The sequence below is a fragment of the Mirounga leonina genome, unplaced genomic scaffold (assembly GCF_011800145.1).
Source record: "Mirounga leonina isolate KUSES-001 unplaced genomic scaffold, KU_Mleo_1.0 Mir_104, whole genome shotgun sequence".
Lineage (NCBI taxonomy): Eukaryota > Metazoa > Chordata > Mammalia > Carnivora > Phocidae > Mirounga > Mirounga leonina.
Window position 1 is genome coordinate 17,359,453 of NW_023270231.1, and position 13,075 is coordinate 17,372,527.

The 13,075-nt window shown below is 43.8% G+C and overlaps 1 long non-coding RNA gene across 7 annotated transcripts in view; it reads left to right on the forward strand.

Annotated features, from left to right (window-relative positions):
* LOC118016873 overlaps nucleotides 1-13,075 on the forward strand; it is a 288,291-nt gene that overhangs the window by 149,635 nt on the left and 125,581 nt on the right. Inside the window, exon 1 of one of the 7 annotated variants that reach the window (XR_004680969.1) lies at nucleotides 1,397-2,042. The exons of 5 other annotated variants lie outside the window; for them this stretch is intronic. This is a non-coding gene — a long non-coding RNA (uncharacterized LOC118016873). Of the gene's footprint in view, nucleotides 1-1,396; nucleotides 2,043-3,261; nucleotides 5,080-13,075 lie in introns of those variants that run through there. One more of the 7 variants, XR_004680970.1, reaches the window with a different exon arrangement.

Below are 13,075 nucleotides of genomic sequence, written 5' to 3' on the forward strand. Positions count from 1 at the left end.
TCTTTCTTTCTTTCTTTCTTTCTTTCTTTCTTTCTTTCTTTCTTTCTTTCTTTCTTTTTCTTTCCTTTCCTTCCTTCCTTCCTTCCTTTTTTTTTTCTTTTGAAATTGTTAAAATTCCTTTTCCAGCCTGAATCTGTTTCCTGGTTATTTATAAGAGCTGTGTGCCACCCAGAGGTGGCTGGTTTTTCAGACAGAGACATGAGCATTTTGTCTTTAGTGTTCCTCCTTAATTTGAATGTGGAGTGAAATGTGACCAGACCCAGGGTTTGGTCAGGTGTCACCATGTCTAGAGGATGACAGTAACAGTTAGGACACTTTGCTTTGAAAGTAACAAAAAACCCAGCTCAAACTGGCTGAAATGCTACAAGGAATTTATTGGCTCAAATGTCTACGGATTATAAAGCTGCAGGCATAGTTTGATCAGGCATTTTTCACCTGCTTTATTCACTGATGTAATAACCTTGGCGCTTAGAACACTGTTCAGAACAGTAAATATTTTTTGAATGAAGAAAATTATTCTGACTCTGCCTTTTTCTGTGGGTTGGTTTGTGGGTGAAGAGGCAACATCTTCTTTCTGTCTGTCTCTCCAGTGCTCCCACTTGCATTATTATTTTGCTAACTACTCACAACTGCCCAAGGCCTCTAGCATTTTCTAGAAAAGGAAACCAAGGCTAGAACTCTGGAATAATTTACCTTTGGACAGTCCTTTTACCCTCCTGTAGAACACTGATGGCAGCTATTTCTCTTCTAATTTCTCAGCCCGTACCTTCTGTTTATATAGCCTAAATGAGCTGCTGCCCCTCAGCCAGCAGGGTAAGGAGCTGAAATTTACTTTCTAGTGCTGCTGGTCTATATATTTTCAAGTTGGCAGCAAAACCCTTTTCTAATCATAACCACCGTTAGTTTGTGAAACGGGAACATGTGGTGCCTGGAGCACTCCATGAGGGGAGCGGAGAGCCCTGGGCCACCCTGCGGAGAAGCGTTGCTGTGCCCCCCCACCCCCCAGGCCAGGCCTCTGCAGCACTGGAGCTGTGCCGACTCTAGCTTTTCCGAATTTAAACCTTTTATACCTCCGGAGCATCCCGAAGCTCACATTGTCTTCTTTCTTCTTTTTTTTTTTTTTTTTTTAAAGATTTTATTTATTTATTTGACAGAGAGAGAGACAGTGAGAGAGGGAACACAAGCAGGGGGAGTGGGAGAGGGAGAAGCAGGCTCCCCGCGGAGCAGGGAGCCCGATGCGGGGCTCGATCCCAGGACCCTGGGATCATGACCTGAGCTGAAGGCAGACGCTTAACGACTGAGCCACCCAGGCACCCCATGTTCTTCTTCTTTTTTTTAATAAGGTCTTTATGATGATGATGATGATGATGATGATGATGATGATGATGTTCAGTTAGCCACACTATCTTTTTTCAAATGACCAAATGCACCTTGATTGTGTGTTAACTGGATTTCCAGTTATTTATTTCAAGCAGTTAATTTTTTTCATTCTCTTATTTAAAAATGTCTCATGTCCTTGGGCTGAACCTCCTGATGGAGGAGGTTCTCTTGCTTCTCCTGCTACTCCTTATGGATTATATATCAAGGAAATGCCTCTGAGGCCTGTTGGGGCCTGACACTCTTCTGGAAGACAGACTTTGGTGAACCAAGTCCAAGGTGAGAAAGAGGACAAACAGAGCCCAACTAAAAATTACATGGTTTGAACTTCAATCAAGGCCCCAAAATCAAAGGCAGTGTGTGACAGGTCTCACACAGTTGCCAGGATTTTTAAGATGGGCCTCTCTTGCCAGGCTGAGGATCCACAGAGGCTGGCCAGAGATAACACTGAAGAGAAGCCAGGAGTCTCTCCAGTTGTGGTGTGGGATCTGCACCAGTGGCCTGGGCCAGGGCCCACAGCATTGCATGCGTGCTCCACTGGGTCACTTCACCACACCACATTGCCTAGCTCTTTGTGAACCCAGACAAGAAGAAGACACCATTAGCAGCTCGATTGCCAAGTTGTTCCTTCCTCTCAACCCCCAGATCGGGAATTACCCTGTCAGGTAAGAGGGGGAACCGTGTAATAGAAGGCAGAGCAGGTAGGTGTGCATGCACCTGCTTGAACAACCCTTCTTGATAAATGGGGCAGAGCCCATCTGCATGGAGATCTTTCTTTGTCCGGCATTATCGTTACTGGTCTCAACAGAGAGATGTGAGGGACGTAGGCTTAGCACAGTCGCGGCTGAAACAAAGCCAGGATCGAAAGGCAATTCTATAGATGACAGAAAGAAAGCTCCAAGAGGTCTCAGGCTCCAACCAAGCATGAAATGTAACAGAGAGCAATGTCAAGTCTTAGGTTTAGATCCATGAAATCAATTCCATCATCCACACATCAGCGGGAAGGCCTGCCTTTAACTCCCTTCCTGAGAGGTACCAACTCTGAATGTCTCTCTATTTGCTCAGGAAGTTTCCTTCAGGTCTGCAGACCTTCCTCATGGATCCCTTTCCTCCCTGAAGTGGTTTCTGGGGCTGTATGGGAATGCTCTGCCCCGCCCCATGTGGTGCCCTCTTATGCCAATACCATCCAGCCCTGTGGGACCCACCTGGGGGACAGAGTGGGGACTCTGGGTTCCAGAGCCACACATAGGGCATGAAGCTCCATAGGCTGGGGGCCAGGCAGAGGCTTCACAGGACTTTGGGGTAGGCAGTGCTGCTGAGTAGGAAGTGGCCGCCACACACTGACAGTTGCTGGCTGTGAGGTGGGCCTTTGTGGCTACCATAGACCTTGCTCCTCATGACTTCCCGTGCCCAGCCACCTGCTCTCCGGTTTTGGAGGGCTGGGGTCTTCAGGGCTCGAGTCTCTGCTGGCCTGGCTTCGTTTGTTTCTGTCAGGATCTTTATCACAGCTAAAGACTTTTTTTTTTTTTAGAGGTATGTATATGAGTAGTTTAAATGTTCTCTGATAGTTCTTTTTTTTATTTATATTTTATTCTCTCCCAATTCAATATATATATTTATATATATGTATATATATATATATATATATACACACACATATATATATGTAAAACATGTGCAGCCTTCTGTGAATATTGAATATGGAAGCAATTACTCGAGGTTGCAGTAATTACTTTTATACAACTAGAGTTGGGGACTCGTGAATCAGTTCCATGCCCATTAGCAATGTATGCTGGAGCCAAGATTTTCTTTTCCTTTCTTTTTTTAATAGGACCGGACAGTGTTGAATCCTTGAAAAAAAAAAATAACACTTTTTTTTTTTTTTAAGCTGACAGCACATTCCATCTACTCGGCAATGTAGAACTAATGAAGATGTAAGTGTAAGAAAACCTATAATTGAATCCAGCACGTAGCAAGCATAGTTTAACACAAAGCACACCCAGCTGAAATCACATGTGCTAGCTAGCGGTCTAATCCTGTCAGGGCAGCCAGCACTAGGAAATATTTCTGGATTGTGTCTCAGGCGGCGTTTGCTATCCATGTAGCCAAGGCGGAATAAAAATGGCCTCAGTCTAAGTCAGGGAACACCCCACGTGCCTTTGATAAGGTTGCCCTTGGGTGGATTATTTAAAGGGTAAGGATGGGAAAAAATAATCCTGAGAAACTGAGGTGTTTGGACGAGAGATCTTCTCGGAACTTTCCTTCCGTTTCCCTTGACAATGTTTGTCAGCTCCCTGTGTGGTGGCCAGAGGTGTGTCTCTTCCCACATTGCAGAATTAGGGCAGTCCCTCAGGGACGTGCCTTTTGGTCCCAGCCCTCGGGTTTCCAGCATTCAGGGCCTGATCAACCCAGCTGACTAGTTCCCTGCGTCCGAGGACCCCTTTGATGTGTGGTCAGCGTGGGAGGGAGACTAGAGTGGAAATAATGTGTTTTCCTTTCAAAATTCTTGATTGATGATTCACTGCCAGGTGTCCCCAATGCCCCCAGCTGCTCTGCCCCCTGCAGTTGCTCCCTGGGGGTGATCTCTCCTGATGCCTCGTCCTTGGCTCTGCCTTGCTTCCTGGCTGGGGAGGGAAACTGCAGCGTTAGCCCCCAGAAACAGGGCTCTGAATTGGTGCCTGCCAAAGACAGGCAGGCATGTTCCTTTGCGAGCCTCTCAGACCTGCCAGCCTCGCAGAAGGAGTACCAGGCTGCAAACCACTTGAAGTTGAATGCCTCTGGTTGGCTCCTCTAGGGTCCATCACTCCCTATTGTTTCCCACCCAGCCATATTTGGGTTCTCGGTGGCTCCCTGCCGCTTCTTGACTGAGATCACCAGAGCTGTGCTTATGTGGAAACTGTAACAGATTTACACAGTGACCCCCCCCACCAGGCTGCCCCCGCTCTGTCCCCAGTCCTCGGGTTGAGGGCATGCCTCGTGGCCTGGCCCCGGGGGTGATGGCATGCTGCGCCAGTCTGTGGAAGGTAGCATGGCCTTCCGGGCTAGGCCCCGGAGAACCGGGCCAGATGTGCCGCCAGACCCTGTCCCCAGGACCTCGGAGGCCTGTGTTTGGAGCTGCAGGGAAGCCCCTGGGTGTCTGCTGAGCAGGCGGCCTCCGTCTGGACACCCAGCCCTTTCAGCTGTTGAGCCCTAGTTGGAAGAGGCATTCCAGGGACATTCTTTCTGTCTGGATCAGCGACTTGGCCTGAACTGTGAACCAAAAACTGGAACAAACTGCACCAGTTTGCTCAACCTCGAACCAAATCCAAATAGTTTTTATATCACTAAGAACCAAACCAGAGTTCTGGGGTTTGGTTTGGTTTGTTTTCCCACCAGAGAACATTCGATGAGCAAGGCCAAACTGGAACAGGACTCACCTACCTCCTCAGGCAACTGAGGGGGAACACAAAGAGGACCTCAGCATGGATTTTGGACCCAGTTGGCTCATGGGCCGGAACACACTAGAAGGGAGGGTTAGATCTGCACTAGGTTGACTCTGGGATGGAGAAGCTATGGTGTCAGACCTCTGCTCAGAAGACGGGCGAAACTGCAGATCCACATCTCTGTGGACGATGCTCTGTGGCAGGGGTGGCCCAGAAACTTGCTACCGGGCAGCCACAATGCATGCAGGATGCCACAGATGGGGACAGCACCATGCAACAGGTAGGGACTTGAATAAAATGATGTTGATTTTTCAGAATTTTTTTCCGATCTATTCCGGGTAAATCAGTAAGTAGGCAGTTAGTTAGCTCCTGGCACGTGCTAAGGCACCTCCAAAAGAAGAAAAACCGCACAACCCCTGCTATCTGGGAGCCCATGATACACCTTGGGGGTGTTGTGTGATGACACAGTGTACTGAAGAGAAGCTGTAATGGTTTCAATAGTGTACCCCCCAAATTTGTATCTGCCTGGGAACCCAGAAGGTGACTTTCTCAAGAAATTGGGTCTTTGCAGATGTCTTTAGTTGAGGATCTTGAGATGAAATCATCCTGGATTTAGGGTGGGCCCTGAATCCAATGACTGGTGTCCTTGGAGGAGAGGGCATAGAGAAACATGGGGAGAAGACTGTGTGAGGACAGAGGCAGAGGCGGGAGGGAAGCAGCCACAAGCCAGGGGACGCCTGGGGTCACCAGAAGCTGGAAGAGGCAAGAAAGGAATCTCCTCTGGAGCCTTTGCAGGGAGCACAGCCCTGGTGACACCTTGATCTCAGACTTCCAGCCTCTTGTCTTGTGCAGGAGAATAAATATCTGTTGTATTGAAGGCATCCAATGTGTAATGCTTTGCCATGGCGGCCACAGGACACTAATATGGAAGCCCTGGGGACCCCTAGGGCCTGCCACACGCACACCTCCTCTCTGAGGAAAATGGTATCTTCTGCGTAATTACCCACATCCTGTGGCTTTACTGTGGCTTTACTACCTTAGTCACACGTGATTGGACCAAAGATTGGCCGGACACATGATGGTGGCCACCCATGCGGTGCCTGGTTCCTCTAGAAGGCCTTCTACCAACCGTCCTTTGACCAAGGGAGGCACGCACACCCCATAGGGGCATGGTGGGACTAGAGGGATGGAGCCAGGAGACAGAAAGCATGAGGCAAGCAGAGAAGGAGGGAGAGAGAGAAGGAGAAAAAGAGGAAGGCTATGTTGAGAGTGGCAGTGTCATTAGAATCAGCAGCCGCATGGCCCCCTCTGAGAGGACAGGTCCCTGTGACACTCCACAGAAGCCCGAATCTGGTTACTGTGATTTTGCTTGCTTTCTGGGTTCCTTCACCTCCTCTGGATTCTTACAATCCATCCCCAAGTCCAGAGAGAGCGGGAGCATTTCTCTGTCCTCTGCAATCTGAAACAGCCCAACTGACACACAAATAGCATAGAAGTGAGACTACCACAGAAAAATAGGAGCTCATGTGGGTTGTGTTTAATCCAAGGCTCATCCATATAAATTGCTTGCTGGCTGTGTTACCCTGTGCAGGCTACTTAACCTCTCTGAATTGCGGCATCCTCTTGTATCAGATGGATTAATGTCATCCTTCAGAGGGTTTTGTGAGGATTAAATAAGCCGTAGAAAGTGACATATCCACCACAATGCCTAGCACAAAGCATGCCCTTGATAGTTGCCTTCCCTTCAAGTGACTGGACCTGAGTCTAGACTTGGGTCTGGGCTAGTGGTGTTGGAAACAGACGTGTGCTTCCGGTTTGAACCAATCTGGCAAGTGATATTTTGAAAATGCTTGGTTGGATTTAATAACAAAATTTAAGTTTAGTTTGGAAATTTAGCAAATGAGTGCGGTTTTGGGTCCTCCCCGCCCTCTTTATGTTTGTTGGTGTATGGCTTGATTCAGTCGATGTCCCTGAAGGAACCCGTCCATATAGCATTAATTTAATCAGCAGAAATCTTGCAGAAATAGATTTTTGGAAACCACTAGCCTGCCAAAACATTCCCTGGATTATCAAATATTTTTTATAAGTCTGATAACACTTAATACATCATTGGACCTTAACAGTATTCTGCAGCCAAATCAGCATTGGCCTCACCCACCTTTTCCCAGCGCTGTGCCCTTCTCTCTTCCACCAGCCCTGAGGCCTCCTGCTTCCCATTCCTCAGTTCCTTAAGAGAACGAAGAACGTGAGATTTCTTTAATGTTGGCATTTTCATCCTAAGCACAGTGACTTAACAACAACAAAAGAGAGTTTGGACAAAACAGATAATATGATCTGTTGTAGCATATTTTGTCTTTGGAAGGTTGAAATGCATTTCAAGCCCTAGGCCGTATTTTTCATCCTTTCTCTCCTCCACACCCCACTCCTCTTCCTAACAGCTGTGCCCAGCAGGCCTGTTCTCTGGCTGAGCAGCTCTGTGAGGTGGGTCTCTTCCAGCACACCCTTCCTGATACGGTCACCTACTGCAGCTCTCCAGGAGGGCTGAGTGGAAGGCAGGACAGAAGAGGCTGGTGTGAATGGCCGAGAATACGTGTCAGCTAGGGGCAGGTGAGGGGCAGTGGGGCAAGGGGTGAGCATGTGCACAGAGGCTGCAAGGGGTTCTGCAATATTGTCTTTCTTTAAGAAAAAAAAAGATGTGTGGCAAATACGACATCATGTTAAGACTTGATAAAATTAGAGGTTGTAGTCTGCGCTAATATCCTCAAGATTTGCCTAAATGTTTGAAATACCTTATCATGAAACTTTGTTTTAACAATACTTGCAAAGAGAGGTTTTGGACTTAAAAAGAAAAAGAAATGAAAGCATTTGCTGTGTTATGAAAGTCTTCAGTTGTAGCAGTCCATACAGAATTTGCCCTGTGTCATTGGGAACTGGGGTATTGAAATGGGCCTCACATTTGAATGACTTCCTGAGCATGTTTTGAGATCAAGGTTGGAGTAGCTTTATTCCCCCAAACAAAGCCACACGTCCAACTCATGGACCCAGGGTTGACCCTTGAAGGATTTGAGCATGTATGAAAGTTTCTTCAAATAAGATCTTCTTTATAGTGCTATTTTTTTACTTTCCATCCAGAGCCAGTTTATTTCTCAAGATTGTTCCCTGCTGGATCAAAAGAGAAGTATCTGTTCAGTCATTGCCCATGTCCAGGACACTAGTTCCTGGGGGTCTGTAGCCATCGTGAAGGTTGTTTGTGAGGGCCACTGCACGCTCCCCTCCTGTACATGAGGGAGTATACGTGTTCTTGGGTCTTGGTCTGTTGGGCATCCATGGTACTCTCAATGAAACCCCATGGAGTGCTGGGGGTGGGTCAGGGCAGTGAGTTCCTGCCCAGCACCACGGCAAGCTTTAATTTGCTCCTGAGATGGTTGGGGACCAGGGTAGCACTATTTATAGACTTGAACCACTTCATGATAACCCAGTGCTGCTCACATATTTTTTGTTTCTCCATTGAGGTATATAATTACCCTTTCCTTGGCTATGAACTTTCAGAATATGGAACAGCCACACACACAAGGACCTCCTACGACCAGCAGTGACTTCTTTGACTTTCTTGGAGGAGCTGCCCAGTGATCTCAGCCTATCTTCTGGGCAGCCGCAGAGGGCCCCGGGTGGGCTAAGTATGTGTAGTGGAGGTTCGGAAGTCAGAGGTGGGCTGTCATGTCCTGGACCTTCTGGTCACTTAAATGGACTGCCTTTTTCTTATCTTTCTCATGGCAGTGATAGTATCCAATCAAAATGTTGCGAAGTAAATGAAAGCGCCCCTGGTGGCCAAAGCTGGAACAAATTGAGCAACAAAATAAAGTAGTGTTGCTTTATTACCCAAAGTTTAAAATAAATATCCATGAGTCCAGACCAATATAAACAAATGATTGGTAAATCAATAAGTGTGGTAGAAGAAACAACTCACTGTGCAGATAAATTCCAGATCACATATGTAGATACTTCATCTTGAAGGAGGGGAGCATAACTCCCCACTCCTCAATTGTGGGCTACATGTTAGCAACTTTCTTCCAAAGAAGACACTAAGAAAAAGGGAAAAAAAGAGGAACTTCCCAGTGGAGAGACCTGAAAAACATCTCTGCCAGGAGATCAAGGTCAGCATCAACAATCATAAATCATGTTGATATGTTGTAATGAAAATAGTACTTCATCTCTGTGGTCTTTCGCTCCCAAACCCATAACCTCAATCTAATCATGAGAAAAACACTAGACAGATACCAGTAGTAGGACATCCTGCACTGTATCTGACCAGTGCTCTTCAAAACTATCAAGGTCATAAAAAAACAAGGCAATTCTGAGAAGCTGTCACAACCAAGAGGACCCTGAGGAGATGTGACTGCTAAATATAACGTGGCATCCTAAATGGGATCTGGAGCTGAAGGGCATTAGTTTAAAACCAAGGAAACTGGAGTACCTGGGTGGCTCAGTTGGTTAAGCATCTGACTCTTGATTTCAGCTCAGGTCATGATCTCAGGGTTGTGAATCAAGCCCCACGCGGGGCTCCACACTGGACATGGAGACTGCTTAAGATTCTCTCCCTCCCTCTGTGCCTCCCCTCCCCCACCTCTCTCTAAAAAACAAACAAAAACCCCAAGGAAATCTGAATAAATGATTATATTAAATTAAGTAATTAGGTATCAATATTGGTTCATTAATTTTGACAAATGGGGTGCCTGGGTGGCTCAGTTGGCTAAACGTATGCCTTTGGCTCAGGTCATGATCCCAGGGTCCTGGGATCCAGCCCCGCCTCAGGCTCCACTCAGCAGGGACTTTGCTTCTCTCTCTGCCCCTCCTCCCTGCTTGTTCTCTCTCTCTCTCTCTCTCAAAAATAAGAATAAATAAAATCTTAAAAAAAAGTTATGACAAATATACCATACCAACGTGAGTTGCTAATAATGGGGCGACTGTGTGTGGGGAGGAGGGATATATGGGAACACTATAGTATCTTTGTAATTTTTCTGCAAATCTAAAACCATTCTAAAAAATGAAGCCTGTTAATTTTAAAAAATTAAAGAAAATAGAAAATGTATACAGACATATTATTGCAAACATTTGTGTTCCACACATGCGTAAATTGTTAAGATGTTGTCATATTTATTTCAAGTTTGTTTGTTTATTTGTTTTAAAGACTTTATTTGAGAGAGAGAAAGAAATCGAGCACAAGCAGGGGGAGGGCCAGAGGAGGAGAAGCAGACGCCCCAAGGAGCAGGGAGCCCGATGTGGAGCTTGATCCTAGAACTTTGAGATCATGACCTCAGCCAAAGGCAGATGCTTAACCAACTGATCCATCCAGGCGCCCCTATTTCAAGATATTAAAAAAAATAAATTATTAAAACTGAAAAACATTATTGGGAAGAGCAATTACGGATTTGAAAATACTATAGCATCTATGGTGGATCAGAGATAGTCATGAGTGCTTTGTCTCTCCCCACACCAGGGGTGGAATTTATTTCTTCACCTCCTCAAATCAGGGCAAAAATGATGCTGTACCAGTGCAAGGCCTAGCCTTGACAGGTCTGGACCATCTGCTTTCTCCCTGTTGGTATCCTGCCGCCATGCTGGGATGCAGCCCAAGCAGCCACTTGCAGAGGACCATGATTCTTCTCTACTTGTTGATAGTCTAACTGAGCTCCCAGCCAACAGCCAGCACCAATTTGCCAGCCATTTGAGTGAATCACCTGGAAAATGCATCTTCCAGCTCCAGCCAAACTGCCCTCACTGATGCCACATGAAGCTGAGGTGTACTGTCCCCACCAAACCCTGCCCAAACAAACAAATGTTGTTGTTTTAAACAACTAAGTTTGGGGATGATTTGTTATGCAGCAAAAGATAACCAAAACAGCACTGTACAATAGGAAAGATTTGACCCCACGTCCATGTCTTTTACTTTTTAATTAAAAAATAATTCTTCCATATGGTGAGATGTTTTCCAAAATGCCTCACCAATTTTCTGGGATGATACCTTTTATAACTTCTTGTAGAGACTCTTAGCATGTTTTATCCTTGACCTGGCGGGAAGGTTTTAGCCATGGGTCTCTTTTTAGGGCAGGGTTTCCTGAAGAGTGCCCTGCAAAACAGAGGACCCACACAAGTCCCTAGAGCTGCATTGTCCAATATGGTAGCCATATGTGGCTACTGAGCACTTGACATGGGGCTGAACTGAATTGAGATGTGCTGGAAGCATACAAAACTCACCAGATTTTAAAGCCTTAGCACTAGTCTTCAAAAAAGAATGGAAAATATCTCATTAATAATTCTATATTGATTATATATTGAATTGATAATATTTGGGTGTATTGTATTGAATAAAATATATTTTTGGAATTAGTTTCACCTATTTTTATTTTAATGTGGCTACTAAAAGTTTTAAAATTACACATGTAGCTGGCATTAGGTTTCTATTAAACAGCACTGCTCTAGAGGAAAAGGTTCTGGGTCAAAGTAGTTTGGAAAATGCTACTTAGTTAACCCTTCCTGAGGAATTATAGGGTGTGCACATTTTCTTTTTTCTAGTCTATTCACCTGTTTATATGTGATTGGTGTCATTTCTTCCATAAATATTTTGAGGAATTTACTTAGGGGAAAGCCATTTATGCCTGTAGATTTCTTTGTATAGGTATTGTTAACTACAGCTTCAACACTCTGATAGGTAGAGGACTATTATAGGTTTTTTATTTTCTCATGTCAGTTTTTGTTAGTTTTGTTTTTCTAAGCATTTTTCATTTTATCTAAAAATTTATTAATAATAAATTATTCATAATATATTGTAATTATCTTTTAAATACCTGTAGCATATGAACTGATGTCCTCATTTCAAATTCAACGGGTAATTTGTGACTTCTTTATTATTTTCCTATCAGACTTCTTAGAAACCAATACTTTTATTATTCTTTTACAAGTGCCAACTTCTAGGCATGTTGATTTTCTCCCTTGAATATTTGCTTTATATTTCATTAATTTCTGCTCTTAGTTTTTATTATTTCTTCCTTTCTAGTTTCTTTAGTTTCAATTTGCTCTTTTTCTTCTTTTTGAGATAAATAACTGGACTTTTTTTCTATTCTTTTTTCTTTTTAAATATATGCATTTAGGGCTGTAAGTTTTCTCTTAGCAGAGGTTTAGCTACATCCCCTGTGTTTTGATATGTTGTTGTATTTTCATGATTTCCAATTTCCACTGAAATTTTTTTCTTTGACCTATATAAAAGTATATATTGTTAAATTCCCAAGAAATTGAGAAATTTTTACTTATTTCAAAAACTTATTTCCAGCTTAATGCTTTTGTGGTCAGAGAACATATTCTGAGTGATTTCAATCCTTTGAAACTTGTCGAAACTTCTTTTATGGCCAGCATAAATGTTCCATGTACATTTGAGAAGAATGTGCATTCTTTTCTGCACAGTGTTCTGTACATGCCAAAATATCAAATTTGTTAATTGTGTTGTTTATATCTTATATATCCTTACTGATTTTTTTTCCTTGCTGTACCTTTTATTGAGAGAAGTGTGTTGAAGTTTCCCAAAATGAGTGTAGATTTGCCTGTATTTATAATTCTGTCAATTTTTCTTTATGTATTTTGAAGCTATGGTTTTTACATACGTATAAATTGAGAATTTAATGTTTTCTTGGAGAATTAACCCTTTTATCATTATGAAATTGTATCTTTATCCCAATTTTGCTTTTTCCTTGAGTCTACTTCACTATCAGTATAGCTATTCCAGCTTTCTTTTGGATAGTGGTTGCATGTTATATTTTTTATCATCTTTACTTTTTAATTACTCTATGTCTTATGTTTAAGGTATATCTCTAGTAAGCAGCATATATTGGATTTTATTTTTAATTTAGTTTAATAATTACAGGCTTTTAATTGAACTACTTAATCCATTTAGATTTAATTACTGATATATTTGGGTTTATATCTACTATAATGCTACTTGGCCAATCTACTGGATCATAAATGGAAATTTATGTTAGCCCCTCCTTCCTGACCCTCTTTCTTCTGTCTCTCGTTCCTCTTCCTACCTCATTCATTAACTGCTTCTATTTTTGTTTTTCTTTGCCGTGCCTCTCTCTTTCTCCAAACTTCTAAATATTGGGAGTTCCTCTTGCCCAGTCCTCAGAATTAGTTCTTCTCTACTCATTCCTTAAGTGATCTTATCCATTCTCAAGGCTTTTATATAGACTGCCAACTCCCGATTTATAGCTCTATCCTGGACCTCA